Source organism: Carassius gibelio, chromosome B4 (genome assembly GCF_023724105.1).
Source record: "Carassius gibelio isolate Cgi1373 ecotype wild population from Czech Republic chromosome B4, carGib1.2-hapl.c, whole genome shotgun sequence".
Lineage (NCBI taxonomy): Eukaryota > Metazoa > Chordata > Actinopteri > Cypriniformes > Cyprinidae > Carassius > Carassius gibelio.
Window position 1 is genome coordinate 10867506 of NC_068399.1, and position 20380 is coordinate 10887885.

The 20380-nt window shown below is 41.9% G+C and overlaps 1 long non-coding RNA gene across 1 annotated transcript in view; it reads right to left on the bottom strand.

Moving 5' to 3' along the window:
- Positions 1 to 20380, bottom strand: part of LOC127956956 (uncharacterized) — a 168460-nt gene that overhangs the window by 79814 nt on the left and 68266 nt on the right. The gene's annotated exons all lie outside the window — the stretch shown is intronic.

Genomic DNA, 20380 nt, shown 5'->3' on the forward strand with positions numbered 1-20380 from the left:
GAGTCAAGGTATGCATTCACCTTGAAAACTTCATCTTTTTTTTCCAAATGCAATGACTTCAGTTTTTTCCTTGTTTAACTGAAGAAAGTTCTGGCACATCCAACTATTAATTTAATCAATTCATTGGCAGAGAGAGTCAATGGGGCTGTAGTCATTTGGAGATAAGGCTAGGTAAATCTGAGTATCATCAGGATAGCTGTGATAGGCAATATGGTTCTTTCTCATTATTTGACTTAGTGGAAGCATATACAGGCTAAACAAGAGCAGTGCAAGAATTGAGCCTTGTGGGACTCCACATGTCATGGACGTCCACTTAGACTTATGCTCTCTTAGACTCACATAATAGCCTCTCCCTTCTAAGTATGACCTCAACCATTTGAGTACCATCCCAGAAAGCCTGACCCAGTTTTCCAGTCTCTGTAGAGTCTCTGTAGAGTCTCTGTAAATGTTTACATTTGGAAAATGCAGAAAACTTTGCCTACACGAATCTAGCATCTAATGCTAGAAAGAGCAGTGCTAAATGTTATGTATGTAATCGCACAATTAAGGAAAAGACTGGGGCAACTTCAAACTTTAACAGACACCTCTTATGGATGCACCCAGAAAAGTAATTAAAATGCTTTCCATTGGCTAACGTTAGGTAAAAAAAAAACTATTATTAACTAATGCATATATGATAATAAACAGAATGGGCGATGTTTGTCAATTTGGCATCAGACGTCGACGATATCTAATGTCTGGTTCAGATTACACAATTTTTTTGTTTGTTGATAATTTACTAGTCACTTTGTCAGTTCAGATTACATTTTCTTTGTATGTTGCAATAATCACTGTGTCAGATGGATGACGCAAATTTGACTCCTAAAATTCTATGGTGTCGTGGACAAGAAACATGTTAGACTAACTTTACATGTTGCTTTCTGACCAGACGCGTGCCGTCACACACACACACACACACACACACACACACATTCGCTTGAACACATACAAACGCACTCACGCTAAATCACTCGGTCACTCACACACAAACGCTCTCTCTCTCACTCACACACACACACACACACACTCAACTGTCTCTCTCTCTCTCTCTCTCTCTTGGCATATCGTATTGATTTTTACGTTTTAAGGATCTTTAAAGTACAGTGTCCTGTAAAATGCACATTTCTTTTTTTGAGTGTATTTCTGTAATACAGTATTAAAGGATTAGTTCACACAAAAATGAAAATTTCTTAATCATTTACTCCCCCCTAATGCCATCCAGGATATCCATGTTTTTTTTTCTTCAGTGGATTTTCAGTGGAAATATGTTTTTTAAGGAAACATTTCAGAATGTTTTCTTCATATAATGGACTTCAATGCCTACCAACTCAGTTGGCTGCTATTTTTTCCTCAAAAATCTTTTCCATTGAAGAAAGAAAGACATGGATATCTTAGATGCAGCATGATTAAACATGCAATTTGTAAATGTTCTATGCTAGTTCTCAATCACAAGTTCACAACAATGGAAGTAAACACATGCTTTTGATGGCGTCGTAAAGTTGCAAAGTGTGTTGCAAAGTGTATGTCAAATCAGTAAATATACTCCCTTTGAAGGTCCCAGAGTGGAGACATGTAGGCACTGGGAGTTTGAGACTCAACTCAGACTTGAATACAGGACTCGAGTCTCGACTCGGACTCGAACACTGGAGACTCGAGACTTGACTCAGACTTGAGCTCTGGTAATAGTGACTCGACTTGGACTCGACTCTGACTATTCTTTGGTGACTCGGACTTGGACTTTTACTTGAACACTGGGACTCGACAGTTGGTGACTCGGCTACAACACTGTCAACAGCACACTATGAATGTTGAGAATGACCACCGTTCCTCTCAATGTCTTTCCGATGGTTTGCAAGGATGAACTCTGTGTGGTGAGTTGCTCTTTAAGCTGTTCAGTCTGAATTTCAGCCACATGCCGTCTCACAGTGTCAAGAGTCAAGATTCAAGAGGCATTTATTTGTCATTTGCATAGTTAAAAAAAACTGGGCATTGAAATGCTTGTGATGAGGCTCAGACATACAGTGACAATAACAAGACATAAGACATAGACGTACATGGAGAGCACTGAGGTTCTTGATTGACTACAGTGCCCATAGACAGAAAGACATGGACGGAGCATTATATGCCCATAAGTGGAAGTAACAGGTACAATAAAGGTAATCAGTGTTTAGAGTTATGGTATACATAAGAAGTCCTGAGGTAATATTATGATTACTGGGGTAGAACGGTGTCTAAAATGTCATTGTAGAGTGACGTAGAGCTACAGTATTGTTCAAAATAATAGCAGTACAATGTGACTAACCAGAATAATCAAGGTTTTTAGTATATTTTTTATTGCTACGTGGCAAACAAGTTACCAGTAGGTTCAGTAGATTGTCAGAAAACAAACAAGACCCAGCATTCATGATATGCACGCTCTTAAGGCTGTGCAATTGGGCAATTAGTTGAAAGGGGTGTGTTCAAAAAAATAGCAGTGTCTACCTTTGACTGTACAAACTCAAAACTATTTTGTACAAACATTTTTTTTTTCTGGGATTTAGCAATCCTGTGAATCACTAAACTAATATTTAGTTGTATGACCACAGTTTTTTAAAACTGCTTGACATCTGTGTGGCATGGAGTCAACCAACTTGTGGCACCTCTCAGCTGTTATTCCACTCCATGATTCTTTAACAACATTCCACAATTCATTCACATTTCTTGGTTTTGCTTCAGAAACAGCATTTTTGATATCACCCCACAAGTTCTCAATTGGATTAAGGTCTGGAGATTGGGCTGGCCACTCCATAACATTAATTTTGTTGGTTTGGAACCAAGACTTTGCCCGTTTACTAGTGTGTTTTGGGTCATTGTCTTGTTGAAACAACCATTTCAAGGGCATGTCCTCTTCAGCATAGGGCAACATGACCTCTTCAAGTATTTTAACATATGCAAACTGATCCATGATCCCTGGTATGCGATAAATAGGCCCAACACCATCATAGGAGAAAAATGCCCATATCATGATGCTTGCACCTCCATGCTTCACTGTCTTCACTGTGTACTGTGGCTTGAATTCAGAGTTTGGGGGTCGTCTCACAAACTGCCTGTGGCCCTTGGACCCCAAAAGAACAATTTTACTCTCATCAGTCCACAAAATGTTCCTCCATTTCTCTTTAGGCCAGTTGATGTGTTCTTTGGCAAATTGTAACCTCTTCTGCACATGCCTTTTTTTTAACAGAGGGACTTTGCGGGGGATTCTTGAAAATAGATTAGCTTCACACAGACGTCTTCTAACTGTCACAGTACTTACAGGTAACTCCAGACTGTCTTTGATCATCCTGGAGGTGATCATTGGCTGAGCCTTTGCCATTCTGGTTATTCTTCTATCCATTTTGATGGTTGTCTTCCGTTTTCTTCCACGTCTCTCTGGTTTTGCTCTCCATTTTAAGGCATTGGAGATCATTTTAGCTGAACAGCCTATCATTTTTTGCACCTCTTTATAGGTTTTCCCCTCTCTAATCAACTTTTTAATCAAAGTACGCTGTTCTTCTGAACAATGTCTTGAACGACCCATTTTCCTCAGCTTTCAAATGCATGTTCAACAAGTGTTGGCTTCGTCCTTAAATAGGGGCCACCTGATTCACACCTGTTTCTTCACAAAATTGATGACCTCAGTGATTGAATGCCACACTGCTATTTTTTTGAACACACCCCTTTCAACTAATTCAACTAATTGCCCAATTGCACAGCCTTAAGAGCGTGCATATCATGAATGCTGGGTCTCATTTTTTTTCTGAGAATCTACTGAACCTACTGGTAACTTGTTTGCCACGTAGCAATAAAAAAATATACGAAAAACCTTGATTATTCTGGTTAGTCACATTGTACTGCTATTATTTTGAACAATACTGTACATGGAGGAAAATTAAAGTGGCAGTGCAGATGCAATAAATTAACTTGAGCAGCACACATTCAGATGTATTCCTGAGTAGAGCAATGTCCAAAAGTCATTGTAGAGTGTCACAGAGTAATAAAAAAGTGGCAGTGCAAGTACAATGAAAGTAAACATAAGAGCAGCATGTATTCAATTTTTTTTTCTTTTTTAGATGGAGGACAGCTGGTTGTTAAGTAGTCTGATGGTGTGAAGATAGAAACTGTTCTTAAGTCTGGTTGTCCATTAACGGATGGATCGGAAACGTCTGCCAGATGGTAGAGTGGCAAACAGGTGATGAGGAGGGTGAGTGCGGTCCTTGATGATGCTGCGAGCCTTTCTCAAGCAGCGAGTTTGATAGATGTCCTGTAAGGCTGGGAGTTTATGTCCAATGATGAGCTCTGCTGTTCTCACCACTCGCTGAACAGCTTTGCGGTCCACAGAAGAGCAGTTGCCGTACCATACAGTGATGCAGCTGGTCAGAATGCTCTTTATAGTGCAGCGGTAGAAGTTTGACATGATGTTAGAGGAGATGCCAAACACCTTCAGTCTCCGCAGGAAGTAGAGACGCTGACGGGCTGTTCTCACTGTGGTCTCTGAGTGAAGGCTCCAGGAAAGATCCTCAGAGATGTGAATGTCAAGGAACTTGTAGCTCTTAACTGTCTCTACTATCTCTCCGTTGATATGAAGGGATGTGACCCTCTCTCTGTGACTTCCTGTAGTCCACAATCATCTCCTTGGTCTTGCTGACGTTTAGAGAGAGATTGTTATCAGCACACCATGTTGTGAGTGCATTAACCTCAACTCTGTAGGATGTCTCATCGCCATTAGTTATGAGTCCTAGGATAGAAGTATTGTCAGCAAATTTGATGATGGTGTTGAAGCTATGCTTAGCAGAGCAGTCATAAGTTAACAGGGAGTACAAGAGAGGACTGAGTACACATCCCTGTGGGGCACCAGTGCTGAGTATAAGTGAGGAGGATGTGTGATTGCCAATTCTGACCACTTGGGGTCTTCCGGTCAGGAAGTCCAGGACTCAGTTACATAAGTGACTTTTAAGACCCAGATTTTTCAGTTTGGCTATAAGTTTGGTAGGGATGATGGTGTTAAATGCAGAGCTGTAATCAACAAACAGCATCCGCACATAGGTGTCTCTTCCCTCCAAGTGTTCTAGTGCAGAGTGAATGGCCATTGCAATGGCGTCATCAGTGGATCTGTTAGAACGGTAAGCAAATTGTAATGGGTCCAATGTGTCAGGCAGAGAGGAGCAGATGTGGGATTTGACTAGCCGTTCGAAGCACTTCATGATGACTGATGTCAGTGCTACAGGGCAGTAGTCGTTCAGGCAGGAGACAGTTGTTTTTGTAGTAATGTTTACTGCGTTGACACTGGACATGCCAATGTTGAACAGAGTTCCAACAGAAGCGGCGGCTCCGAGAAATTCTCCAAGAAAACATTTTGAGCGGTGGTTGTGTCCACCTAAGGTAACAGAGAGAGGGAGCCATCTGTCCAACAGGCGCCGGCCCAGCTGTACTGGGCTACTGCGTGTGGGTAGTGTGCTCTGTAGACGTTGCAGGGGTCGAGTTGAATGTATACTTTCTGGGTGTGTGTCTGACAATTCATGATCAGGAGTCCCGGTTGCTCTCTCAATACAATGCCAGAGGCAGGACCCGGTGTGATAATGTCTGATGGCGGCTGGTTGACTGGAGGCACAGGATGACAATCCACAGCAGCATCCTGTTACATTCCAGAGAGAGAGAGAGAGGTAGGGAGGAAAAGGGGAAAGAGTGAGGGAACAGGTCAGTGAGGTTTGTGAGATGGGACAGTACTTTCCGCTTCGATGGCGACGGTTGAGTTTAGCTTGCATTGGCCCCTCCCTGTCTTTCTCTGCTAGTGGCCATATGTCTTTTAATCTGGTTACGGTGGACCTATTTGAGAACTGGTTCTCTCGATTCCTGGTTTAGCTGGATTTGGTACGCAACTGGGGAGGGTTTGTGCATAATCTCATGAGGTCCCGTCCAGTGTGGCAGAAATTTATTTGACAGCCGCTGGGAGCCTGTCAGAGGTGCCGGGGTGAAGCTGTAATAATAGACCCTGTCGCCCACATTTAGTTCCTGATGTGATGCTTTCTGGCCGTAATATGCTTTCTGGCCTTCAAAGCTTTTTTGCAGGTGTTGCTGGGCAAAAGCAAAAGTTGTTTTCAAGTGTCTATGGACCTCGCCGAAGTACTGGAATGTGATGTAAGCGGTGACAAGGTTGGAGTCTCCTGGTTGATACAGCAAGTGTAGTGGCAGGGTCATCTGCCGCCCAGTCATGAGTTCAAAAGGGGACACCCGTGTTGATTCCTGCGGGGTGGCTCTGATGGCCATCAGCACAAGGGGGAGTTTCACATCCCAGTCTTTCTGGTTAGCAGACACATACTTTTTCAGCATGGCAATGACTGCTCTGTTCGATCTCTCTACCTGGTCGTATGCGATTGGATGATGGCTGATGTAAGTTTAGCTCGTACCCCTAGGCATTTCCAGATCTGTTGCATGATCTCGGCAGTGAAGTGAATACCTCTGTCTGAGTTGACTCTCAGTGGCAATTTTTAACCGGGAGAAGATATGGTTCATCAGGAGGTATGCCGTGGTTTAGGCAGTGTCATTGGGTTCGAAATTTCCTGTAGTCAATGGTGGGTCGCCATTTGCCGTTAGGTTTGAGGACGGGAAAGATGGGGGCCGAGTTAGGTGCTGTTTCATTGATGGATGACACCTTTATCAAGCATGGATTCGATGATCTCCTGCACTGGTTTGTGTGAGGTGATGGGAATCTTGTACTGTTTGACATAAGTGGGAGGAGCATCAGGGTCTGTTGGGATGCACACCTTGTGGAGGTTGGTGAGACCACAGTCTAAAGAGATTTTGGCAAAGTATTCTTTGAACTTATACAGGACTTTTCTGAGTCCTTGAGTATCCGTATCGCTCTGAAGTGCATTGGTGTCTTGTAGAATTTGCTGCACTTGAGATTCAAAACTGGTTAAGGCTCCTCCGTCGGTGTGTCATCAGTAGGTTTGGTATTGAGAGGTGTAGTAGGTTCATTACTGTCTCACCGACGCTCTGGTGGGAGACAGTGTATACTGCGAGGTGTTGGTCCTTGGTGAGCTCTGTTCTGCACACCTGGTCACTGACATGACAGATGTGATCATGATGAATTTGAAGGGTGCAGTGAACAATGCGTTTCTATACTCTCTCCGGGCAGGTGGAATGAGCCCAGTCAAGTCAAGTCACCTTCATTTATATAGTGCTTTAAACAAAATACATTGCATCAAAGCAACTCAACCACATTCATTAGGAAAACAGTGTGTTAATAATGCAAATGACAGTTAAAGGCAGTTCATCATTGAATTCAGTGATGTCATCTCTGTTCAGTTTAAATAGTGTCTGTGCATTTATTTGCAATCAAGTCAACGTTATCGCTGTAGATGAAGTGACCCCAACTAAGCAAGCCACAGGCGACAGCGGCAAGGAACCGATACTCCATCGGTGACAGAATGGAGAAAAAACCTTGGAAGAAACAAGGCTCCCAACAAACAAGTTCTCCTCTAACCAGACGAAACCAGCAGTTCAATTCCAGGCTGCAGCAAAGTCAGATTGTGCAGAAAAATCATCTGTTTCATGTGGTCTTGTCCTGGTGGTCGTCTGAGACAAGGTCTTTACAGGGGATCTGTATCTGGGGCTATAGTTGTCCTGGTCTCCTCTGTCTTTCAGGGATTTAGAGGTCCTTTCTAGGTGCTGATCCACCAACTGGTCTGGATGAGTATTGGATCCGGGTGACTGTAGTGACCCTCTGATCGGGATACAGACTGGATCTGGTGCTACGGTGACCTCGGAATAAGAGTGAAACAGACTAATATTAGCATAGATGCCATTCTTCTAATGATGTAGCAAGTACATTGAGTGTTATGGGAAGTGTTCCCAGTTCTGGTTAACCTAATTAATGCAGCCTAAAAATCTTTTAACGGATTTGGATATTAAAAGCATTTTAGTATGTTATGTGTAAGCCAGGTTAAAGAGATGGGTCTTTAATCTAGATTTAAACTGCAAGAGTGTGTCTGCCTCCCGTACAATGTTAGGTAGGCTATTCCAGAGTTTAGGTGCCAAATGCAAAAGAATCATGTCTTCAATTGTGTCAAACGCAGCACTAAGATCCAATAAAACTAATAGAGAGACAACCACGATCAGATGATAAGAGCAGGTCATTTGTAACTCTAAGGAGAACATTCTCAGTACTATGATATGGTCTAAATCCTGACTGGAAATCCTGACATATACCATTTTTCTCTAAGAAGGAATATAATTGTGAGGATACCATCTTTTCTAATATCTTGGACAGAAAAGGGAGATTCGAGATTGGTCTATAATTAACTAGTTCTTTGGGGTCAAGTTGTGGTTTTTGGATTAGAGGCTTAATAAGCCAGTATGAAGGTTTTGGGGACATATCCTAATGACAATGAGGAATTAATAATAGTCAGAAGAGGACCTATGACTTCTGGAAACACCTCTTTTAGAAGCTTAGATGGTGTAGGGTCTAACATACATGTTGTTGGTTTAGATGATTTAACAAGTTTATACAATTCTTCCTGTCCTATGGTAGAGAATGAGTGGAACTGTTCCTCAGGGGGTCTACAGTTCACTGTCTGATATGATACTGTAGCTGACAGCTAAATTATTACAATTTTATCTCTAACAGTATCAATTTTAGAAGTAAAGTAGTTCATAAAGTCAATACTGCTGTGATGTTGGGAAATGTCAACAATGTTGAGGCTTTATTTTTCATTAATTTAGCCACAGTATTGAATAAATACCTGGGGTAATGTTTGTTTTCGTCTAAAAGAGAAGAAAAGTAATCGGATCTAGCAGTTTTTAATGCTTTTCTGTAGGTTACTTTCCCTGCCAAGCAATACGAAATACCTTTAGTTTTGTTTTCCTCCAGCTGCACTCCATTTTTTCGGGCTGCTCTCTTTAGGGTGTGAGTATGCTCATTATACCATGGTGTCATACTGGTTTCCTTAAACTTTCTTAAGTGTAAAGAAGCAACTGTATTTAAATGCTAGAAAAGAGAGAGTCCATAGTTTCTGTTACATCATCAAGTTGTTCTGAGGTTTTGGATATGCTAAGGAATTCGGATACGTCAGGAAGATAACTTAATATCTAGATAACAAGATAACTTAGTCTTTTGTGGTAGAAGTGATGGTTCTACCCTACTTGTATCAAGAAGTAGAATTTACAATTTTGGCTATGAAGTTTGCACAAAACTAAATAACGATCTGAGATATCATCACTGGTGGCATAATTTCAACACTATCAACATCAATTCCATGTGACAGTATTAAATCTAGAGTATGATTTCGACAATGAGTAGGTCCTGAAACATGTTGTCTAAGCCCAATAGAGTTCAGAATGTCTATAAATGCTGATCCCAATGCATCTTTTTCACTATCAACCTGAATATTAAAATCACCAACTATTAAAACTTTATCTCCAGCCAGAACTAGAACCATGTCTGTATGGTGCCCTGTATACTGTAGGACCTCAGTGAACAGTCACGCCATTAAGTGCAGAATCGGCTGCATTGGCAAAAGTAATTATAAAAGCCTACTTCCTCCCATCTGCGATCTGAACACAGTTAATGATTATCTGAGGAAAGCAATGCTCAAGATTGTCTGGACCCCTTTTTGTCAGGGTAACAAATGGCTAAAGGACATTGCGACATTAAGCGAAGTGATAACGTGATCATACAACAGAGGAAAGGTCTGTTGCAAAATGCCCCTGCTCATGAGGAAACTAATGGGACGTCAACATCCTGAGTCCCTAAAAGGGAGTTGATTTAATTAACTCTTTTTACAAGATACAAGGACCCTGTGTATCACAGCATCACATGATCCCAATGTATGGAAACGCCCCAGGAATTGTTAATAATTAGTGGACCTCAACACAAAGAACCAATACAGGATCATCCCAAGACTCTGCTTCCTGCTTGCTTGAAAATCTTGCTACCAACTGAACTTTTCAACAAACTATCTCAAAAGGACAACCATTAAGGAATCTGAAGGTTTAACTAGATTCACAAATAATGTTTTATGTCCTGTAAATGTTTGATGTGTTCAATGTAATCTGTGTAACTTTAATCATTGTTTTTATAACTTTAACAGATAGTGCTATTAAATGTGTGTAAGATATGGAAAGTTTAGTATTGAATGAGAGCCTAAACTTGGAGCAAATGAAATTTCCAGATTCTGTATTGTGTGCATATTATGACACTTTATAAGGTATTAACCCAAAGATCCATCCCACATGACAATGCCACATGATGTTTAATCGAGAAACAGTACGGGGCGTGTCTTAGCCCTGGAACAGCATCCCATTGGGAGATCGCATCGTGTGATGGACCAAATCTGCTTCGATAAAACCCCAATGCTCCAGTCTAGTCTCTAGTCTAGTCTCCAAGTGCGTTGTCTCTTGTCGACGGTTGTGTCGTGTATCGTGTCGCTTAAATGCGGTGCGGTGCGGTGCGCTGCGCTACGCCGCTCTTCCATCTTGGCCATGGCCTGAACTACCTACACGCTGGTAGCGGTCTTGCCATCCAGAACTCAAAACCACTCCGTTGAAACTTTGTGACATCGAAACCATGCTTGCTTGGTTGCTTGCCTCTTTTCAACCCCGGCTTCTAGCCATCAGCGTGCTTGCAAGTCATAAAGAACTTCAACTTTCCGTGACTGAATCTCCAAAGCTCATGCCGCGCAAACGAGAGGACTCAGAAGAAACTTTGTCCACCGTCAAGGCAAGAGCTGTTGAATCTCTCAAAATCGCCAGGCAGTCAACCAACCAATCGAGTCAAAGGGCATCCCCAGAAGTCATCTACGCAACCACGAATCCCAGCCGGGATTCCCCTTTCAGCTCAACGCGAGCCAAGAAGACGAAACGACACCGCGGCCAGCAGCACAACCACAAGTAAAGGCAAACAAACCTCTTGCTGAAATGATGCAAGGTCGTTATTAAGTTGTAAAGATAAACTAGGGCTCTGCTTTTATTGATTCTTGATACACCTATGAATTTGGTAGAGATTTTCTCATTAACTCACCTCATAAATCCATTGCAACTGTGTGTGTATGTGTATGTATGTTTGTGTGTGTGTTCATTTAGTTTTAGATCCATATAATCTATAGATTAGCTCAATAAATTCTTGTTTCATTTATAAAGAAGTATTGTCTTGTGTGGTGTATTTTAAGATTAAACTTTGCCCAGATCCTGTGCTACCTAGCCTGTAGCGTATACATTAACTTTCTCTTTGTATTATCTTGTTCATGAAGTAAACTCAAACAGATTTTAAGGATATGGTGAATTTTAAGTTCGCTGGACGAACCGTTGATGAAGTATAAACTAAATCAATTTGGACTCGAATCTTTAGATTTAATTCTTCTCAAAATAAATGAGCTAATATTTCCTTACATATGGTGGAGAATGCATTGTTTTGTTCTATTTTATCCGGAAGAATAGATCAAAGACAGAGAAACAGTTTGTTGTGCTATTATAGGTACTTTATTATGGCATGCCAGTGTGTGAATGAATGATTCGAGTTGTTGTTTGAAGCTGAACTGCAGTAAAGCATTTAATTGTCCTCCGAGACAAAATAAGTCGCCCTAAAGCGCATACGGTTTGAGACATTAATCTAGCTAATTAATGTTCTCTTGCCAGTTAATTCACTAAAACTGGTGAACTTGAGAATGCGGTGCTCAGAGAGAGTCTGAGAGTCTGAACGTTATGTTATGGGAGAATTATGAAATCTTGATCAAGTAAATCATTGTGGTTAAATCAATATGTGTTTTTGTCTATAGACTTAAACAAGTGCTGGGATCCGCCGAGATCTTAATAACGTATTTTATTAATTACAGTAAATCTGTAGATTAGTTTACCTCACTCTAACGAGCTGAGATGGTTCAGCGCTCAGTGTACATTGCCATAGTAACAGCCATAACCCAGAAGTTCTAAGAAACTTTTACCGGGGCAGTTTGAGCTATTTGTAAAGAAATAGCATAGCATGAGCTAAGCTATCTGAAGCTAAAGCCTTTGCATTGAAGCATATGCAAACGTAAATAGCCTTGAAGGCTAGCAGTTAGCACATGGCATTTTTGTGGGTTTAAATGCAGTGTGTTTGCAGTGTTTGAAGTGTTGAAGTGACTTTACATCTGAACTTTAACTCATTTTCACCTCATTTTTCTCTTTTACCTTTATTAATCTCCCTTCTCCTCTCCTCCCACTCGAAAGAACAAAATTAATAAACGCTAGTTTGTTTACTCTTAGCAATTGAAACGTTGTTTTATTAATAATTAATGATGGTTCCCATCCTCATTATTTTAATGATGCGTTGTGATTAATTCAGCTATAACATTTAAAATTTTAATATAACATCAGCAGATATAATGAGGCTAAGCAATTATGGTTTTGAAATTTTAATTTAATTTCATATTTAATTACAGATCTGGATTTTTTTTTTAATTTCATAAATTAAATTCAGTTCCTGCTTTGACATAGCAACAATATTTGCTGAATTGAATTATAATTGAATTATAATTTTAAATCCTTAAACTGTCATTATTGCTCTGAAATTTTAATTTCGTCTGCAGTTAAGTAGGGTTTGGGCTACCCTGTTTCAGGATACTTATTGATTAATTTAATTTGAATTGCTCTTAGCAGTTTTTAAAATTGAATTAATTAATTGTTAATCAGGAAATACCTTTTCTAATTTGAAATTTGAATTTAATTTGCAATTAAGTTGTGGATCTATCTGCTTGGACTTCTTTTCCCTTTCAGTTATTTAATTTTTATATAAAATTTTCATAGGTTTGTCCATTTGGCTTAAGCCTATTAGTGGCGAAACCCCAAAAGGAAAATTAGGATTTTCCTCAATACTTAGGTTAGTAAGTGTTATCCCTGCTAACACAGTAAAACCAACCTATAGGTGTATCGACTCAACAGCGCCACCACCCTGTCATCTTTCCTAAACATTGGGAGCAAAAATTCTCCTCTTCTCTCCTTCAGCTGTCCTCCTCTGATTTGACTACTGTTGCCATTTTGGGTTGTATCTGTGAGAATCATAAAAGCAGAGAACTTTAGAAACATTTAATCAAAATTATTGTGAAACCTGAACACTTCATTTCAAAATTGTCTGACTCTCACCGTACCTTCCCTTCTCACCCTGGGATTCCTACGCAGCCAAGGCTAAGGTAGGTCAACAAGAGAACTGATAGGCGTCCGCCAAATATTGAACACGCAGCTAGAAACGCTCTGATTTATGTTTGGTTGTCAATCCTACCAGCTGAGAAACCAATACTGTCATTGCTATTGTGTTCTTCCGCACTGAGGAATTTTAATATCAATCAGTCCTGATATTTAGAAATCCCTATTTCAAAAGCCCTGTCTAGAAGCATCCTTCTAAATCAAACAAATTATATATATATATATATATATATATATATATATATATTTTTTTTTTCTTTTTTTTTTTTTTTTAAACCAGAAAAGCATTTTGTGTTGTCTTCCTTACTCTCATCTTACCATTGGCTCTTATCTTTCTTTACAAGAAAAAGAAAACTCTTTCTTTTTATAGGCAAAGTGGAAGCTGCCAAATAGTATTTTGTTCCTTGCTCTGTTTGTTGCTCTTCTTTTCTCCCTCTGTTCTCTAGCTGTTCTACCTTTGTGTGCTCATTTATTTTCCCCACAGAAATTACAAATTAGAAGCACACCCACCAGAGATTCACAGTCACTGAGAACTACGCTAACCTGCCCATTACACACTCAACATCAACTAACACTTGACATTGCACCTCTGTCCTTGTTTTTTGTTTTTTTTTCTCCTCTTCAAGTTCTGTGTAAGTCTATGTTCTAGATCTCCCTCAAAGCGGCAAAACATGTCTCGCACAACAGACCCTGTTGGCCACTGGGAGGACCTCGAGACTTGGCTAAGTTTAACAACAGACAGCCTCCTACCTAAGGCTGCTGAATCACTGAAACATCAGACACAGGACAAGCTGGATGACAACATAACAAGCCTCATGAGACAAGACCCAAGTCAAAGCTACAGTCACAAAGAACTAGCCAAGATCAGTGGCTCCTTAGGCCACACACTCATCGCCACCCTCAAGCTGAGGGACAGGCACGCCGCCCATCTCCAGCAGGAGCTAACACGCGCACAACGACGTCTCACGCAGCTAGAACTGGAGGCTCAGGAACAATGGGAAGAAACCGATGAAGTGGAACAAGGCACAGAGGTGGAGATCACCAGGCTAAAAGAGACACTAGTAGCTACTACAAAAGAAATGGAACAAGTCAAGGAAGACTACGCTGATCTCTCCAACAAGCTACAGTATGTGGAACAGCTTCTGGAAAAGGCCAAGGCCGACTTCAGAGACAAGAACGGCAGAATTAATGCCCTAGAAACTCACCTGAATGAGTCAAGAAAGGAGATCAGCCACCTAACACGACAACTGGACTATATCAAAGAGGAGTCAGTCAGCTTCAGAGAGGAACTCAGACATGCCTACGCGCTGTGTTCTGAACCTCCATGGACCCAACGGGTCCCCTGTTCCTGGACTGACACGTGATAAAAAGGGGGAGGGGCAGTGCCGAAACACTCACCAGCTCCCTCTGAAGAACTTTACGTAACGTCAAAGCTGAAAGAAATGGCTCCAGCCAGCCATAGATCATCATGTGGCTTGGACCTCAAGGACCTCGACAAACTCGCCAGGAACATTTGCAAGTTTACCCCAAATGGGCCAGGCAGTCAGGAGATCAAAGGATATCCGCAAGATGTCAACTTTGATCTGGAAATGAGACTCAGTGTCACCGACAAAGATAGACTTTATTTGATCCGAGCAACATCCAGCTCAGAGGTTCGCAGTTTCCTGGACCGACAGCCGGCCCACATAAAGACTGATTACCAGCTGCTCCGAGAAGCCCTCATCAAAGAATTTGCTGACCCTGAGTCGGAACAAGGACTAGTGGCTGCCCTGGAGACGAAACAAGGTCGTCAGGAGCCTTCCCAGTTGTTCTACAGCCGACTCAAACAAGCCTACTTTGGGACTCGCAATAAACAGAATATGGAGGAGGATGAAAATTTTAAAACCCTCTTCCTGAGGAATCTTCACCCCGGGGTAAGCCACCATCTTGCCGTCCTTGCATGTCCACGCACAATGAGTGCTCAACAACTGCGAGACTTGGCACATAAGGACTACGCTAAACAGAAGAGGACTTCAGAAAAGAGCAGCAAAACCAATGCTCATCTGGACGTCACTGGGAAAACTCATGGGACCAAACAAGACCTCATGAAAGACATAGGGAAAGATTGTGGAACCAGCCAAGCTCATTTGGAAACTCAAGAGGAAAAAACTCATGGGAATTCGATGGAAACTCCAAAGGAAAACGACAAACACACCCTGGAGCAACCAGCCCAAGGAATCAACGAATAAAAACTCACAAAGATCCCTAGCTGACCGAGCTCAACCTGAATCCACACAAGAACAAAATACTTCACCGTGCTTTGACTCCCAAGAGCTGATGAAGATGATGATGAAAGAGTTCTTCCAACGAAAGGAGGAAGACCGAAAGTGGGAAAAGAAAGAGAATCCAGATACAGCCTGACTAGCGGCCAGGCGAGAAGACAGCGACCACCTGACCCAACAAACCACAGAGAACAGCACTCCTTCACCTCACTCTCAAAGAGCTATAACTACCCTAACTTCAGATGGACAATAAATCCTACCTGAAAACCCAGCCACAGAGTTAGTCGCTAACTCAACACCTGATGCTCCAGATCATAGCAGAGTCCAACAAACACCTGCTGACGAAACCTCTCAAGTCCCTGAAAGTGCTGTCTTGGTCGTCTGCCACTCCTCCAAAGAGCACCCGATCAGTCCTGACATCTTACCTGTTTCCTCCCAAACTCCAGTCCCTCAACTCCTAGGCGACCTCATTGAGAAAGGTATAGCAAGAAAGTTTTACCTCTCCATCATCATTGAATGCCACATCAAAGTCGAAGCCTTCTCGACACTCTAATGTCATCAGAACTCCTTGAAGAAGTCCAAGAAAGAACAAAGAGGTCTAATAGCACCCTCAAATTTCAAAGGTGTGAACTGAACCTCCACACATATTCCCACACGGGCCTAAAACTAAAACATGTGGCCCCAATTAACCTTACTGTGGGACCAATGAATATCGTCAACCCAGTGTACGTTTCACCACTCAACACCTATCCACTCCTCATCGGGAAAAACCTGCTTAATTGCTTTGAACCTTTGATAGACTTCAAGCACCTGAAGATCTGGATTCAAGTCCGCAAGCCTCTGCCCTTCCAGTCAGTAAACCCCAACGAGTCACAGTGTCAAGCCACGGACACCACTCTCCATTCACTGACTGATGATGCAAGGTCAAAGCCAAGAGCAAGCTCAACTCCGAGTAGCAAGAACCAAAACCCTTTCCTCTGCTCATTGCAAGCATCTGACTCAGACTCAGGTTCTCTTCAAATCATGACTGCCATAAACGTCCAAGACACACCAGTGTCCGATGCAGCACTAGCCCTGTGGTCTGAAAACTCAGCCATCAGCCTAAAGCTTTTCAAAACATTAAAGCAGAGACATCAGAGCCTACCACATGTCTCAAAGCACAGCCGCTTCCCTCTCAGTCCATGGTCAACAACCATGGCTACCTCAAAGATTGTCTGCGCTGGAGACCTACGCTGGAACAACATACTCTTGAGTCACTACTTCCTCGTTGTCCCCAACCTACCTCATGACATCTACATAGGAGTAGACATCATGGTTCGTCTCAACGCCTGCATTAACACAGTGAACAACTTCATATGGGCTCCCCCATCACACCAACTGACCACTTCAGTCAATCTCAAGAACCTTCGATCTGGCCAAACAATCCCAGATGCGTGCACAAAGATCAGTGAGCAAGAGGTCACAATACCTGCCTACAGCAAGAGTGTCAGCGTACGCCTCAACATGCGACCTGGCCAAACTCTCAACAGTAAGCTAGGTTTCTTCCAACCTTCCAGGACCTACCAAAGACTAAGACTGACCTTGGAAGCCACACCTCTCATGGAAGTATCATCTTGTACCGTGTATGTGTTGATAAACAACTGTACGGCCAAGGACATCAACATTCCCAAAGCCAGTCACCTGGGATGGCTCATCAACCAAGCGTTCCATGACTTTGAGCTAACAGTACCTGTCATTGGTCCCATACCAGCCGAACTAATGTCGGATGAATGCGACGACAACGTAACATTCACAAAGCCCCACAAAGTCATTGCCATCACTTGTGTTCTGCCAGTGTCCAAAGAAAGCATCTGTCGATCAGAACTAACAGACGACACTCATCTTGCTGTCTATGCTGTCTCAACGCAGTCTGCAACAGAATCAACTGAACAGGTGATCACTGAGGCCCAGAGTACCTTAAATGATTTGACAGAGGAACCCTACACCGGGTTCAATGCACAAGTCCAACAAATCCTCAGTGAGGCGGATGCCCTCCACAGTGAAATGGATCGCCAAGGACTTCGAGAGGTTCTATGCAAATACAAGGATTCCCTGGACTGTGGCTTGACTGATATCCACACGGTGCGCATCCCAACACATCCAAATGCACCACCCACATTTGTGCGGCAGTACAAAATTCCGATAGCGTCATACAAATCGGTCCAGGAGATCATTGACTCCATGTTGGAAAAGGGGGTCATCCGGCTTTGTAACAGCACCTACTCTGCCCCAATATGGCCAGTCCTAAAGCCCAACGGCAAATGGTGGCCCACCATAGACTATCGCAAGTTGAACCAACAAGTTCCCTTATCGCGACGGCCCATGACTCAGTTGGACCAAGAGATTCCCAAAATTAAAGGCTCAACGATCCTGTCCACACTGGACGTTGCTTCCGGATTTTGGACAATCCCTGTCCACCCAGATGACCAACACAAACTGTCATTCACTTTTGGCAATCGACAGTACACCTTCACATGGTGCCCTTTCGGCTATGCCAACTCACCAGCAGAATTTAACATCTTCCTAAACAAAGCATGGATGGTGTCCTTATGAAAAGCTCAAATGTGGCAGATCACCTCAAAGAAATTGACCACGTCCTGAAACAGCTGACAACAGCAGGAGCAAAAATTGCCCTACACAAAGGACAGTGTTGTAAAACTAAGGTAAATTATGTTGGCTTGCTCATTGGACGTGATGGCATCAAACCACAGTCCAGCCGTACACAAGCTATCCAAAACATAAATACACCCACTAACATCTCTGAGCTACGAAGCTTTCTTGGAGTGTGCAATTACTCACGACCCTAACCCTACCAGGGATCATGGATCAGTTTGCATATGTTAAAATACTTGAAGAGGTCATGTTGCCCTATGCTGAAGAGGACATGCCCTTGAAATGGTTGTTTCAACAAGACAATGACCCAAAACACACTAGTAAACGGGCAAAGTCTTGGTTCCAAACCAACAAAATTAATGTTATGGAGTGGCCAGCCCAATCTCCAGACCTTAATCCAATTGAGAACTTGTGGGGTGATATCAAAAATGCTGTTTCTGAAGCAAAACCAAGAAATGTGAATGAATTGTGGAATGTTGTTAAAGAATCATGGAGTGGAATAACAGCTGAGAGGTGCCACAAGTTGGTTGACTCCATGCCACACAGATGTCAAGCAGTTTTAAAAAACTGTGGTCATACAACTAAATATTAGTTTAGTGATTCACAGGATTGCTAAATCCCAGAAAAAAAAAAATGTTTGTACAAAATAGTTTTGAGTTTGTACAGTCAAAGGTAGACACTGCTATTTTTTTGAACACACCCCTTTCAACTAATTGCCCAATTGCACAGCCTTAAGAGCGTGCATATCATGAATGCTGGGTCTTGTTTGTTTTCTGACAATCTACTGAACCTACTGGTAACTTGTTTGCCACGTAGCAATAGAAAATATACTAAAAACCTTGATTATTCTGGTTAGTCACATTGTACTGCTATTATTTTGAACAATACTGTATGTGTGTGTGCATCAGAAATACATTTCTGAATCTTGTTCTGTGCATTTGTGAATCTTGAGTGCATTTGTAAATGTGTGTATTTCTGAATTTTGTGTACAGTTCTGAATTTTGTATGCATTTGTGAATCTTCTGTGCTTTTTAAATTTTGTGTGTGCATTTGTAAATTTTGTGCACATTTGTGTATCCTGTGTGTGTATTTATGAATAATGTGTGTGCATGTATGAATCCTGTGCGTGCATATGTGAATGTAGTGTGTGCATTTATCTTTATTGAGACTCTTTTGGCTCCGTAGTCTGCTTCCTGACCTGGGCCCCAGTTAGTCAAGTATAAACTCTAAACTCAAGTATAAACTTAATTTTTGAGTAAAAATCTTGTATAACAACTGTATTTACGTTTAGCATTAGCCAGCACTTTTAAATTTGCCAAGATGTAAATATTTTGATCGGAACAGAAGAAGGGTGTTTTGACCCGCGACTATGCTGCCTCAATCTCACCCAGTTGCCCTGCTGCAGGGGCTCTGTTGCCAGAACCGAACAATGTACAGGAATCCCTGAACTAGACTCATCCAAAGCTCTATCTAGAGCCCTAACATTCTTACTGTCCTCAATTAAAGTTTGTATGCGTGTCTCTAATTCTGAAATTTTCTCTGTCAGCCTACTTCCCTGCATTTATCACATGTGAATCCCTCATCTGCGAGGGATTCACATGTGTGAAACGCTGTATTTATTTTCTGATTTTTCTCCGGTCACTTTAAAAAGTGCATTTGTGCCATTCAGGAAGGAAATAAGAGAAGCTGGCATACAGAATTTTCTTCTTTATCCTGCAATGCTGAAGGTCGTTCTCAAGTCAAGTCAACTTTATTTATATAGTGCTTTAAACAAAATACATTGCGTCAAAGCAACTGAACAACATTCATTAGGAAAACAGTGTGTCAATAATGCAAAATGACTGTTAAAGGCAGTTCATCATTGAATTCAGAGATGTCATCTCTGTTCAGTTTAAATAGTGTTTGTGCATTTATTTGCAATCAAGTCAATTATATCGCTGTAGATAAAGTTTAAAAAAAACTAAGCCAGCCAGAGGCAACAGCAGCCAGGATCAGAAACTCCCATCGGTGACAAAATAGAGAAAAAAACCTTAGGAGAAACCAGGCTTGGGGGGGGGGGGGGGGGGGGGGGGGGGTTTGGGGGGGTTAGTTCTCCTCAGTCTCCAGCCAAACTCACTATGGTATGAAGGATAACTGAATGTGAGTTGACTCATGCTGGCTGCACTTACAGATAAATACGTGATTAATTACATCAGTTTGTTTTGCCAGCTGCCACATGCGGGTCACCACCTAATCTC